The following is a 15,253-nucleotide window of genomic DNA, read 5'->3' as shown; positions in this document are numbered from 1 at the left end:
CCCCTTATTGTTATGTTAATTTGGTTGTGATTTAAAGAAAACATTCCCCAGTTGGATAGAGACCACTCATCCACATGCTAAACTTTAATATTTTCCTAACTGAGGATGAGGAGGAACCAGTTGCTGATTTTGCTGATTAAAAAAAAAAAAACGAAAAAGAAGAGGTAAATTATGAGGCTGCTAGTTGGGGGGGGGACCCTTTATTAATCACAGATTTGAACTGTCGTTGAATTAGGGAGATGGTAAATCTCTCTTGGCACAAGCCATGTCCGCTGCGGCCTATTAGAAAATAAATCTGGGCAGCTCCAGCCCTCAACCACATCCTTTCCCAAGTCAATTAATCTAGTAATTGGTTTTGAAAGGACATCAAGAGATTATCAGAGACAGATAGTTGGAGGAGGTGGGAGGGGAGTGGAAGAGGCAGCCGTTTTTCCTTCCTAAGGTTTTGGAGTGCCATGCTGGCCATTAAAAAACATGCTCCACTTCAAGGCAGCTAAAAGATGCAACGAAAGAGAGAGATTATCCTGACATTTGTGATTTTGCTTATCCAACGGAAGATATGTCTGAAGGACCACATTTGTCCATGTGATATACAGGAGACCACACTCATCCTCTTCCTCCACCTCAGAACATGATGTATTTTGGAATGCCTCAGTGAAGAAGGGGCCAGCCCTCTAGTCTACGTTACCATCCCGTATTTGAAGTTTCCTTCCATTTGAGAAGTCTTTTATTTAAAAGTAATGTTTTGGTAGCCTGTTTCAGAGTGCATGAGATCATCGCAATGGTCCAAAACATACAGGCACTTGGGTAGATCCGTTTCAACAAACCAGTTCTTGCCATTAAGATCTGTGCTCAGAGCAGGCTTGTTGTAAAGCTAATGAGCCTTAGTTGCCTGTTCAAAACACCCTGTATGGCAGTGGTCCCCAACCTTGGGCCTCCAGATGTTCTTGGACAACAACTCCCAGAAGCCTTCACCACCATCTCTGCTGGCCAGGATTTCTGGGAGCTGAAGTCCAAGAACATTGATTGGGGACCACTGCTGTATGGGACACAGGGACAACTCACAACAGTGTGTTGATGGCAGGAAAGCTTACGTGCACACACACCAAATATTGATTTAAAAACTCACAGAGCATGACAGCTCTGTTTGATGGAATGCTCCCAACAAGTCCAGTTTAAAGATGAAAAACCACGAGAGGGAGAGCAGAAAATGTCATGAATTCTCAGGAAACAGATGGACAGCAAGACTGGGCACACAAACACATGTCAACTTGTCACTGTCCTCCTCCCTATGGGCAGAGCTACTGTAGTTCCATGTATACTCCATTAATTATTTTTACTTGTATATCTAAGTAGAAACCCATATCCATGGGTGATGGTTCCAAGCCCCCCATCTCCACCGATGCTGAAAAACACGGAATTACAGTATAATAAATGAATGCTATACATAGTGTGCTATCTGGCTCCTTCTAGTGGCCTGTTCTGGGAAATTCATGGTTAAAAAAACACAGTATTTTATGGATTTTTCTTTTAATATTTTTAACATTTTCAGACCGTGTATAAATGAACACTGATCCTGCAGATAAGGGGATCCTACCGTGTACTTACAGACTAGCATCTGTAAAATTGATGTCCACATTGCTGTCTGATTCATTTCCTCTTCCTTGAAAATGCTTAAGTAGCCACCTTTGTGAACAACCTATATTAATAGCAATGGGCCACTTTTGACCATTCCCATAAGTGGTTTCCTTCACAAAGAGTCCTTTGGGGAGCAACATTGGTTTCTGCTCTGGAATATGCTGCCTGGGAATGGACCATCTACATGCATGTGTCAGAGAGAGGAAAAGCCATCTGATGAAGATAACCACAAAGCATTTTGCTATTTTTGTTGCAAATACAGTAGCTATGAAACAAATAGACAGATAGACCACACACACACACATATCAGTAAATCATTCCACTGTACCTTCTTGCTTGTATCTTTCTATGGGAATTTTCTAAAAACTGTTTCTTGGAGAGAATTTCCAGACCGAAGGTTTTTGTTGCCTGTGCCAATAGTTGAATATCCACCAACGATGCAGCTCTGAACATACTTACTTTAACTGCTCCATGAAAATTCAGATCTGATTCCGCTACCAGATGACTGTGGAATAGCAACACCTCAGGAATACGAAGGGTCACCCAAGTGGCATAACAACCCTGAAAGTAAGGTCCATTAAAACCAACAATACTTACTCCCAGGAACATTAATGTTCATGTCATTTTTAATCACGCTGGAGATTTTACATTTTCTAAAAAGAAAAAATCTCTGCTGCTTTGAGATCTGTCGTTCTGTGATGATGGTGCAATCCATAAATTCCTACACAAGCTACAATGGAAACCAGTAGTAAAGTTGTGCTGGTGCTTTTCTACAAGCCTTGCAATGTCGCTTTTAAAAAGTAATTATTACCATTAAAGTTCCAAGGGCTTCATAACTTAGTTATGTTTATAGCTAGATATTTTAAAGTAACTGCTTTGTCTTACTCAAAAGTAATGGAATAGTTACTTTTAGTTACATTGAAAAAATCAGCAGAATAGTACAACGGTCTGGCCTGTGGTGCCAAAGACCTCGAAGTAACTTACATGTTCACTCTCTGTTAACTACAAAAGTAACTAAGCAAGCACAAACATATACAGAAAGGCAGCTGTAATCTGTAGCCTGTTGCAGGAGAAACAGCAGTATTGCTGCTTATTAAGACTTGTGAGTTTTATTGAGCCTGAGCTCTGGGTACTGTAGCTTTCCCCTTCATTGGGCTCCAAGCCCATGAAAGCTGATACACACCAAATAAAATGGGTTTTCCTTTAAGGAGTCACAAGACTCTGTTGCTTTTGCTGCAGGAAACAAACAGAGCAGCAGTTAAACTGGAAAGGACTGAGGCAGGGACGTTTGTGGTGACTCTGCGGTCTGGGAGCGGGGAGGTGAATCCCCTCTGGATTGTAGTCTGAACTTCACAGGAGGTCTCCATGTTAAACTCTTAAGCACCTGTAAAGCTCAGACCAACACCCAGCAATGAGATCCCCTCCTCCTCTTCACAAATCTGGCATCGCTGGAGGGAGGTTGTACGACCAGATTACATTATAATCATTGTGTGTGTCTGTTGTTGCAAAATTAATGAATTACAAAGCGCTTTATCATTTTTAACTGGCAATTTCCAAGCCCCACTTGGCAAAATATTTCCAGTGGATGGTAAAAAAATAACTGGAGAGGAGCCTCTGTGTCCATCATCAATCCTGGTTTTGTTTACTTGGTCCGGCAGCCCTGGGTCTATGGAATCTCTAAGAAGGCAGAGCTATTTTGCATCCCCAGAGATAGAAGGAACTGAGCCTGGGAGATACTGCATGGAGTGGCATCCATTGGACCGCCAAAGGGTGGTTCTGCTCCACACACAGGGAAAGGGGCATCCTTCATCAGCTTCTCATTGGCTCTGTGCCAACAGTCTAAGACAGACAAGCACATTTCAGAAAAGAAAAACTCCTGCTCATTGGAGAAGAGAGCGGCAGAGATGTACGACGGCGTCCAACTGCTGTTGAGTGTGCAGTCCTGTCCAGCCACAAGAGTGAAGGGGTTGGTGTTTTCTGCACAACAGCAGCTGAGCATGGACTTCTGGATTTCTTCAGAGGTCACCTTAAAGCCTGCCGGTCGTCCCAAACATGCTTCACATTTTACCAGGTAATGACTCTCTTCATGAATCACTCCTCTTTCTATATTTTTCACCTTGAACAATTTTATGAAGAGTCTCCAAGATGCAACGTTGGTTGCATGTTATTGCTGCATGTAGACCCTGTTCGGGGCATAGAAATGGCTACTTATGGTACCTGTGGTGGGTGTGTATGGGGCAAGGGGGGTGGATTTATTAGGGTTGCTGTTTTGTAACATTCCTGTCGGAGCATGACAGTTCCCCCGCAGTCCCTTTGCCTCAGAGCTGATGAGGCTCGCCTCCCAAGTCAATGACAACTGTGGATCTGCTCAGTGGGAGATGAAATACGATGGCATCCTCCGCTGGGCAGAGGCAAGAGCCTCCCGCTGCCTCTTCTTAACTTAGCCGGGCTCCCTGCCATTTTGGATTCAATTACAATTTTTACACATGCTTTGTTCCGAACCATAAAGGCGAACCCCTGAGTCTCGGAAGGCAGGAAAAACAGCACCGCAGGCTGCTCGTGATTAAACGGTAGGAGAAGCCATTCCGTCTCCCAGCCAAAAGAGAGAAACTCCGTTGGGTTGCTCAGAAATGGCTCTCGATTGTAGGTCAACGGGCCCCGCTGGGAGAATTATTTATCAGAACTTTGGAAGGGCAAACAGAAATGCCAGCCAAGACACATACATGTGCCCCCCACGAGGGGGAGCTGGAGCATAATGTGTTCAGTATGCCCAAAAGCTCTTCTTCGTTCTAGGCCTGCTCCTGAATTCTATGCTACTCTGTGGTTTCAGTCAAATCATCCATCCCTCATTTGCCCTCTGCACCAGATACACAAAGGAGGCCCAGGTGGGAACTTGAATTAACCCGCCATAGCTGAGGTCAGAATCTAAGCTGAGATCTAGATTTTGCCCACCGAGCTCTACCGTGTTCACACGGCATATGTCTAGCTTGACCAAAGGGACAGACTCGTCCCTGCACCAAACCATGTAGGTTTTGTACTTCAGTGAGCCTTAACGGATGTCTTCAGGTTAGCCTTGCCTACCTCACATAGTGGGTGTGCAGATAAAATGAAGGGGGAATCCATTGCCCTCAGGTCCCAGCAGGAAGAGGAGCAGGACGAGGAAGACAAAGACAAAGAGGAGGAATACAACATGTCATACAGGTCGTTAAGGCAAAGGGGCTATTTTTAATTTCCCTTGTGAGATGCACCAACACCATGGAACTGATTTACTCCTTTGGCTTCCACTGTCCCAGGCCACTTTTTTTCTGTGCCTAATGTGAAGTGACTCACTCTTTTCTTCTATCAAATATCATAGAGCATCTCATGTTAACAACCAGCTGTAGACCAAGGTCTCTCCTTCTCAGATGCCAGTTCAGGCACTGATCCTGTGCCCACCGCTCTCACATTAGTATTGTTGCAGGGCTCAGCTGGTGGCCCCAATGCCCCGACTCTTGCTTGGCCCATCACGCCCCCCCTTTGTTCCTGCAATATCTGAGTCATTGTCAGCCAGCTGTTGCCATGCCAACCTGAACTCCGACCCCCTTAATGGCTATTTCAGATGGTTATTTATGACAGCGATTAGACGCTCTGCTGGATTTATGGCTGACCCCACCCCACATTCCCCCTGCTCTGTCAAGGCAGATGGTGGCTGGTTAGACGAAGGAGGATCATGAAGGCCCTGGGCCCTTGGAGAGTAGTCTGATTCACACACACGCCCCATACACAGAGACAGAGAGAGAGACAGAAGGAGCTGCCAGCTGTGACCCTGGTAGAACAGCTGGAGAAAGATGGCACAAGTGTCTCTACTCCCTCTGTAATTCAGAAGATGCACCATGGAGAGGGGGGGCAAGTGGGTATCCCATGATTTCACACTGGCCCCTCCCTGATGTTCTTTCCATCAGGCCAATTAAAGTGATGCAACACAATGGCCATCCACATCACCGTGTAGGGTACCCAAAGCCAGCCCAGGTATTGTGGTGCAGGAGAGGAGAAATCCTGTGAGCAGCACTCATTGCTCCTGGCAGTCACAATACATCAGCATAATATATAACTAACAATATGCTTCTCTTTCATCACTTCCCAAACCTGCTGCCTGAGGTGGCCATTTCACTTTACCTAATGTTAGGGCCAGCCCTGCTTCTGCCTCTTGCAGGATCCTTCCATCTCTCCTCAAATCTTTATCATAAGAGAGAAAAGCATACAAGGGGAGAGTTCTGCTGGATCAAACCAAAGCTCCACTGAGTCCATTCACACAGTGGCCAAGCACCTGCCTAGTAGGAGAATGGCACCAGGACACAGGGCAAGGGCACCCTCTGGCCAGAATCTTCTTGCGTACCTATGCAAATTGTACAACGTCTGGAGGCGAATTGCCCTAAGCCAAGAAATCACCACAGACATTATCACTTGCATGCTGAAGCATGCCATTGAGTACACGACATGTAATCTCTACAGGTGATGCGTTAACTTGAAGCAATTTGCTTCCAAAAGCTATGCCACTTGCATTACACCAGCAGAACTGGGCAGATATGCAGAGGCAGACGGCCTAACTAGCAACCACTGATGGCCCAATTCTCCATGAATCTATCCAAGCTTTCCTTAAAGCCATGCAATTTATCTGTCCTGGATCTCCCATCATTTAGATTCAGTGGATGACCCCAAGTTCTAGTACAGTAGGACCCTCATATCCATGGGATCAGCATCCACTGATTCACTTATCCATGGTATGAAAATACTAAAATGTTTTTTAAAAATCCAATTTACTGAGATGAGAAAGGTCACACACCTGTATTACTAAATGCCTTCCAAGGTCAATGGAGGAACATGGGGTAAAAACATTGTGAGAGCCCCCACCCCCTGTGCTACCAATTAGGCCATACTCTCCTCTTCAGAAAGCAGAGTTGCTGCCTCTGCGGCCAGAGGAGGGCTGCTGTTTATCAGCTGAGGCTAATTCAAACTGATTTTTACTATGATCCTCATAACTCAAGAGGCGCAGGCCCAGCCAGGAGCCCAAGGCATCATAATGATCAGATGCCATTCTCCCGCCAACGAGGAGGAGATGGATCGCTGAGAGCCTTTCTACATGGCTGGACACTCTGCCCGTCTCTCCCCTCCCCCCCCGCCCCTTCCACAGGCATGGCTCCCATTCAGTTTTGTTGAGGGAGACTCAAGACGCAAGGGCAGAGCTGTAATCACCCAGGAAGAAGGAAGGGGACATCATGCCCTCTAATCAGCACACGATGAGGCCTCACAGAGGGAAGGAGAAGTGTGTGGCAGGTAATAAAATCTAGCTGGAGGATGGATGGATAGAGAGCCAGCCAGACAGAAAGAGACATGCAGTAGATGGGGGTGGGTAGAAGGAGAGGGTGTCTGGAGCAGAAAGGGACAAACATGTGGATGGAGGCCCTTCCACCATGGGTGACCCTAATCGCAAATTTCTCTCTCCAGTGTTTTTTTTTTTAAAGAAAAACAACAAAAAATGAGAAAACCACACAAATAAATAAAAGTCGGATTGTTTGGGGGGGCATTCCTATCCTGTCATGCTCTCCTTCACCTGCCCACATTATACAATGGCATGGGTTAATAGTCCTTGCGAACGAGGTTATTTAATTTCTAAATGGTCTGGTGGGTGCCCAGAATCCTGTTTACGTGGACAGGTATTTCAGTGGACAGCTCCTTTCCAGACAATGAAATACAGTTTTGATCACAGTGCTGTATCCGCACTGAGTGGCCCAAGATGTTTGACTGCCTGAGGCAAAGGACCCCACATGACCATCCCCTTCCTTAGTTCAGGTTGAAAAGCAGACTGAGTTGCCTGTTGAATCCAGCAGGCCTGAGGCAGCAGGTCAGAGTTCTGGGGAGCCAGGAAGATGGGGCAGAACCCACCATTCTGCCCTTCAGCAGGGAACAGCTGGAGAGCTCAAGTTAAAAAGCCAAGAGAGTGGCCCTACTGTCCCTCAACAGCATATGCTGCCTGAGGAGATTGGGTCCCCTTCCCTAATGGTAGGGCTGGCCCAGCTTGAATATAATTATCAGCAGCATAAATCTCACCTCCTTACAGTGGCTGGGAAATGCCTTCATGAGCCTATCTATTATTCTATGGGTTTAAAAAGAGAGAGAGGGAGAAAAGTTGTCTTGACATATTGCATATAGGAAGCTAAGACAAAGGGGCATTTAAGAAAACTAGCTTGGCTTGAAGTTGGGGAAAGAAGGCACAATTGGTTAGCACCATAGAGTCACTTTTTGAGGATTTTCACTGCATTCAATCCAAATGCACCTTTCATTTTTTTTTTCTAGAGAAGAGCTAAAAATTCAGTACCATTCAGATGTTTCTGAATACACGTAACCAGGAGTTACATGATTTGTTAGCGAAAACTTTCAGAGAACATCAGTTTTCCTTTGAAGTCTCCTTCAAGGAAGCGGAAGAATGAAGGAGAGAAATAATCAAATTCTGCCAATTTCAAGAAGATAGCTGGTAGGGCACAGCACTGGTTGGCTACCACTTGTGATGTCACCAACAAGCATCCCTCGCAATCCACAGGAGAGCAGGGTTTTTTTATTCATACTTCTCTCTTTTAAAAAAGTAATAATATGACAAACCCATGGGGGGGGGAACGACAGACAGTCCTTCAAGAAAAGAAAAAGGAATCAAGCTAGAGATAGCAACCTCACATCTTCCCAATGTGTTGGACTGCAACCCCATCACATGGACCATCACAGGCTGATGGGAGTTGTTGTTGAAAACATCTGGAGCATGCTAGATGTCATGTTGAAAGTGTTTCCAGATGTCAATTTTTTAAAAACACATTTATAAATTTCTATTCCACCTTTTACCACAAAAGATTTCAAGGATGGTTTAGAAATACTAGGCATATGAAAAAGAATAAGATCAGGCTTCGGGGATCTCAGAGTTCTAGCCAGACATAGATAGGATCCCCATAATCTAAAGCCTACAGACCCCTTTCTCAAATTCTTAATTTGAAGATGGAAACTGTCAAATTTTTTATCTTCCTAAGAGAATAATTTTTTAACTTCGTCTGAGAGATTTTTTTGTGTGCTTAAAAATGTTTCTGATATAATAGAAACAAGGAGGGAAAATGACTCCCTGAGAACATTTCTATCTAGCTGAGGAAAGAGAACGTAATTATTCACACCACTACCATATCTTGTTTTCCCAATTCTTTCTGTTTGGATGCCCACTTCGTCTCCATTCCATTGTTCTAATTCTATTGTTCTAGTTTTCTTCTCGTTCTTCCTCTCCAAAACTAATTGAAATATATCTATTGTTGATGCCTTTATTCTGTCTTTATTCTGTTGAGTCACAAGTTGGCCGTTTCATGTTCTTAGTCTCTTGTCTTGACTCTTCAACTTTGGATAACAGTTCATCAACCTTCCGGTTCTTTTCCTTCTATAACTCATTACCTTCATCTTCGCAACTTCATTCAACCAACAGTATCATGGTTACACCGACAATATTGAGCTCTGTCTTTCTTTTGACTCCTTCTCTGACTCTCTTCTTATGTCAACAGTCTTGCAGCTGTTTCTGCTTGAGCACTACAGTAGTTCATTATTTCAAGCAATATACTGTGTAGAAGTCAGAATTTATTACATATTCCCCCAACCTTCACTTTCTCACTCAGTTGCCAATATCACTTTGCAGTTTTCCCAGCAAGTTAAACTTTCTCTTTGATCTGTTTCTTTCATTCGGACTCAAATTACTGCTCCATTTGTCCGTTCTTTCTCATTGATATTCTTCCCTTTGCACCCCACTGTATCAAAAATTATATTCAGAATCACATTCCATCCTATGTTGGTTATTCTAAGAATTCACTGAAGAACCTGTCTCTCAGCTAAAACCTCTTATTCTAATATTCCTTGGCACTTTCACTTAATATTTCTTTTCTCATGCTTAACGTTTCTTTACCTTTGAAGGGCAACCTCACAACCCTTACTCTAACTTCTTGGAAAGTGCTCGGAAACTTCAGCAGGTCCAAAATGCTGCAGTCAGATTGTTTATTGAGGCAGGTCATAGGGATCACATAACTAACACACTCTAGGAGATAGGGCTGAGTGATCTGTGTTAGGGGTGAGATGTCAAGGGGCATGCAGAGAGGCAGTAATGAGGCAACTCAGTGCATTTACGTACACCCAGCAACAAATATCCTTCCCATATAGGGACAAAACTACTTGAATGATCTCAAGTCCCCGATAAAAAAAGATCAAAACAAGCCAGGGAGACTACGTAGTTCCTCTAACCAAAAATGCTTTCTGTTCCTCCAATAGAGAATAAGACACATACCTATTCTGAGGGGCACCCCTCCATTCAGAGGTACAGAAAAGTGAATGGAGCTTCTCATATCCTCTTAAACAACACATGCCACTTGAGAGCAGTTTTAAAAAAACAAACCACCCTGTTGTGAAAGAATCAGGAGGGATCTTGAAATGACCCCCATCAGGTCACACATGAGCTCCAGAGCATCTTTCTGAGCAGCATAGACACTGGTCCACCCTATCAGAGTCTTCCTCCCTGTAGTGAAAGGTACTGTACTTCTACTAGCACAACTCAACCTATTTCTAGATTTGCGTCTTACCTATAAACTAGTACATGCAGATTGTATGCAAATTTCAGTGTGTGACGTAAGGGTTCATCCAAAATAGTCTTCATCCTGTTCTAGAGCTGAATAAGGCAGTCACACACAAAGGAACAAATTACTTTATGGCTTCCTACATCTGCACATCTAAATCTTGCTCTTGGTGACATCCACTTAGTGCAATGTCTCCTCCATTCATATGCCCCTTTGATTTTGATTTAAAAAAAAAAAAAAAGTGAACCTGCAAGCACAAATCCGTCCATGTTATTCATGCATATCATCTTGTATGTTTGCAGTGGTCTAAGCAGGGCAAAACTTGGAAAATTAGTTCTGAAGTAAGTGAATATAATGACAAGCAAAAGCCATATATCACGGAGCACTTATAGGATGATGTTCTGAATGTGGAGTACCACTGCTGATGAAGTTATGAATAGCTTCAACATGTTATAGCTCTTCAGCTGCAAATACTGTATGAAGGTGCAGGCCATGCACAAGACCTCATGGGAATACAATAGGATCCTTGTATCTGTGGGGGATCGGTTTCAAACCCCCCTCATGGATGCTGACAAACAGCATCCATGTTGTTGTTTAGTCATTAAGTCATGTCCAACTCTTCGTGACCCCATGGACCAGAGCACGCCAGGCCCTCCTGTCTTCCACTGCCTCCCAGAGTTGGGTCAAATTCATATTAGTAGCTTCGATGATACTATCCAACCATCTCGTCCTCTGTCATCCCCTTCTCCTCTTGCCTTCACACTTTCCCAACACCAGGGTCTTTTCCAGGGAGTCTTCTCTTCTCATGAGATGGCCAAAGTATTGGAGCCTCAGCTTCAGGATCTGTCCCTCCAGTGAGCACTCAGGGTTGATTTCCTTTAGAATGGATAGGTTTGATCTGCTTGCAGTCCAGGGGACTCTCAAGAATCTCCTCCAGCACCACAATTCAAAAGCATCAATTTTTCAGCGGTCAGCTTTCTTTATGGTCCAGCTCTCACTTCCATACATCACTACTGGAAAAACCATAGCTTTGACTATGCAGACTTTTGTCAGCAAGGTGATTTCTCTGCTTTTTAAGATGCTGTCTAGGTTTGTCATCGCAAAAATACAGATTACTGTACAGTATTGCAAACCTGATACATAGTGTGATATCTCTAGTGCCCAATTCTGGTAACTTCACCTTTAAATAAATAAATAAATAAATAAATAAATAAATAAATAAATAAATAAATAAATAAACACACACACACACACACACACACACACACACACACACACACACAGAGCATTTCTAGGATTTTTCTTTTAATATTTTTAATATTTTCAGACTGTGGATAAGTGAATCATCAGATACCTATCTTGCAGATAAGGGGGTCTTACTGTATATAGATCTGCTGCATCATTTTTTTACTAGCCTATTTTGACCTCGGTCTCTTGAACACCTCTGTAGAGGCAGGGCTGGGGAGAGATGAGACAGGGAATGTGAGGCAGGCAAGCAGAAAGTAAGAGAGAGAAATGAAAGAAAAATCTGGTGGGGTAGCAAAGAGAAGCTATAGCAGCACAGGAAACATCCAGTCCTGGAATTGAAACATTCTCCTGGGGTCCTAATCCTGCCCCTTGTGCTTCTCCAGAAGATCACCCACGTCATCCCCATGACAATACTGGTCATGGTTTCCTACCATTTGCAAAGTTTCTCCCATTGCAAAAGACTGAAATACCTGTCCTAAGACGTAGCTCGCACCAATCCAAACTTTAAGTAGGTTTTAAGGGGGAGGGGTCACCTTTTCACCTTTGGCTCCCGGTAACTGCTCTGAAATCAAATTCGCCCTTGGGCTGATAGAGTTGCCCCATCCTGGGGCCATAGGATTTGGAATTTGGAATGGCCGATGCACACACTGGGGCCTCCTTCTAGCTGGTGGTGGAGAAGTACAGCTGCTTGAGAACCAGGGTGGAGAGGACATTGCCAACCAGAGTAGAGAATGGGAGGCTACATGGATAAACAGCCTGACCTAGGATAAGGCAGGAGTCTTTTGGAGGCAGTGCAATGCAGTGGTAGCTCATGCCCACTGTGGTTGGCGGAGCAGAAAGCACATGTGGGCAGAGCCAGAGCCAAAGCATACACACACAAGAGGCATTCTCTCTCTACCACACATAAACACATACATACACCCACAGAGGCATGCAAGCATTTGCACACACGCACGCATGCAGGATGGTTGGGGGGGTAGCCTGAGTTGAAGCAGCACTCCCTTACCCTCATGGATGATGTTGTTAGAAAGTGCAAACATACACTATTTCACAATGGGAAGGAGCTGTTCCTTCTTCTGCTCTCAGCACATTGGGAAGACTGCAAGCAAGAGGAAACTTTTCCCCCCCCCACAGGTCCAACCCCTCCCCCAAACACACACACACACACACACACACACACACACACACACACACACTCACACACTCACACACTCACACACTCACACACTTACTTTTCACCTGATCGCAAACCAATTATCCCAGGAAACTTGACCCTGCAAGGGATGAAATACTTTAAGCTGCATCCTGGGTTTTCCCCCTCAGCAATAAAGATGAGTTAACGGCTTTTCTTGGCCCAAAGAGCAGGTGTATAAATTACAACCACCAAAACCTTGGGTTAAGCAAAGACAACTTGATATGGTGCCTGCCTGCCTCTCTCCTTCCCACCCACCCACCCCCCGCCACCCCCTTAGCCCTCCTCCCTGGGGAGACAGACCGCCAGGCTGTTACAAAGGGAACAGAGAGGGGTGGGTTTGAAAGTTAATGGGAAGAGTCGTCAGAGACAGAATGAATGTTCATTACAAATCTTTGTGTACATATGTTTGTGCATGATAAATTGGGATGGGCTCTTTAGTCTCTATTTCTAGGCCAGTGTGTGTGTGTGCATGCATGTGTTTAAGGAGAATTTACTGCTTGTATTTGTCCCCGGGAGGATCTTGAGGCATTTCAGGGTGCGATGGGACATGGGAATCAATGTGGACGGTACTGCCAGGCCCATCCGTATAAAGATCAGAGGTAAAATCTACATTTCTCAACTACCACCTGGTGTCACAAGTCCATTACAGCATTTCAAGCCTGCATTGGTTCAGAAAAGAGTACCTCTCTTTCCCCCCCATCCCCCTCCTCTCACTCACTTACTCACACAAACCACCCATCTTCCAAATGACACCACCTCCAGGACTGAGGCAAAGGCAAGCACAATAAACCATTCCACAATTAAACAGTGCCATCTAAGCGTTATATTGGTTCATGCAATCCCCTGCATCTTTACACAGGTGTCCCCCCCCCCGATTTCTGTGGGATTCTCTAGACCTCAGGGCGCATGTCAAGGGAGTTGCAGCCAGCCCCATCATTTCCCCAACACAGAAGAAGGTTTAGTGACACACTGTGACAAAACATTTCCCCATTCTGTTTTCTACAATCAGGTATTAGGGCAGTGGTTCTCAGAGGGGCAACAGACACCTAGCCTCCGTTCTAGGCTTGTTGTTGTTGTTTAGTCATTTAGTCATGTCCGACTCTTCGTGACCCCATGGACCAGAGTGCGCCAGGCCCTCCTGTCTTCCACTGCCTCCCAGATATGGGTCAAATTCATGTTGGTTGCTCTGATGACACTGTCCAACCATCTCATCCTCTGACGTCCCCTTCTCCTCTTAGAAAAGTTAATTCAGCAGAGACAGCCCCCCCCCCCCCGCATCTCCCAGACAGCAGGGACACTTGCTGGGGAATGCCGGTTGTGCTTAGGAGAATAAGCTTTCCTGGTTCTGCACTGTCCCTAGGTGACCGTCAGGCAGTGTACAAAAAATAAAAGTCATAAAAAAGTGCGGTCTCCCAATAACAATGCCAAAAAGGCCCCTTCTCCTTCTGTCTGGAGCTGCAATCCTGCTGCTGCACTTACCGGTGCTTGGAATGTTTTTACCACAATCCTGCATCCCATGGAGACTCATGACGAGGCAATGTCCCCCTCTCCCCGCAAATATTTTTTTTTAAATATATAGTATCTGAACATACAGGTGGAAAGGTCCCTTCGTCGGACGGGATTTGCAGCTGTAACTTACTGTTGGAACTTTAGAAGAGGCAGTAGCCCTGAACATTTAGAATGCAAAACTGGTATTTCATCAACATTCCCTTCCCTTTCATTCTGTCTCTTAATGTCTGGCAAAGTGAACGTGCCCAAGAAAGAGCTTACATTAAACTACTGTACAATGGTTAGTCTTTAAGGTGCCACATGTTTTTGTATCTTTTGTACTTAGTTTAGTTTCTTTGGAATTTGCCAGATATTATTGCTGCGGCAAGGACAAAAATCTACGTCGTGTGGAACGATATGGGGTGAAATTAAATGTGTGTGTGTCACGGAGGAGAGAGACACGCGTTTTCCCTTTCACACAAGACTCAAACAACATTTCTCTCTCTTTCTCCCACCCCCACCCCCACCCCCCCTTGCATTTCATTGCCCCGCCAAGCCTCGCGGCGGCTCTTCCTCCCTCTTTCCGTGACTTAGGAGGAGCGAAGCACCGCAACTCCAGGCCGGGCCCATAAAATGCCCGGAGATGAATCCACGAGGCGGGTATATAAATCGCTCGCCGGCAAAAAAAAAAAAAAAAAAAAGCCCACAAGATGGATCGGCCCCCATTGAAATTCCGCCGCAGTGATAATTAAAGCGCGCCGGGGCCCGGGTGCTAAATTACGGCCTCGCCGAGCTGGCGCGGCGGATGGCGGTGGTGGCGCACCTCGACTCGGGGCCCAGCCCAATGGCTCCCCGGGCCGGCCGCGGCCTTTTATGGCCCACCTGGGTGCGCCTGCCTCGGCTGAGGAGCCGGCTCCTTCCTCGGAGACACTAAAGCTGCCGGCTTGATTTACAGCCCCCTTCCTCCTGCAGCCGATTACAGGCAGGATTTTGTCAGAACTGGGGCCGAGGGGGAGAGGGAGAGAGCGAGGCCCCCACAAGCACCGAGAAGGCGGGAAGCGCG

This window comes from Pogona vitticeps, chromosome 2, assembly GCF_051106095.1.
Source record: "Pogona vitticeps strain Pit_001003342236 chromosome 2, PviZW2.1, whole genome shotgun sequence".
Taxonomy (NCBI): Eukaryota; Metazoa; Chordata; class Lepidosauria; order Squamata; family Agamidae; genus Pogona; species Pogona vitticeps.
This window is presented reverse-complemented; position numbering follows the sequence as displayed.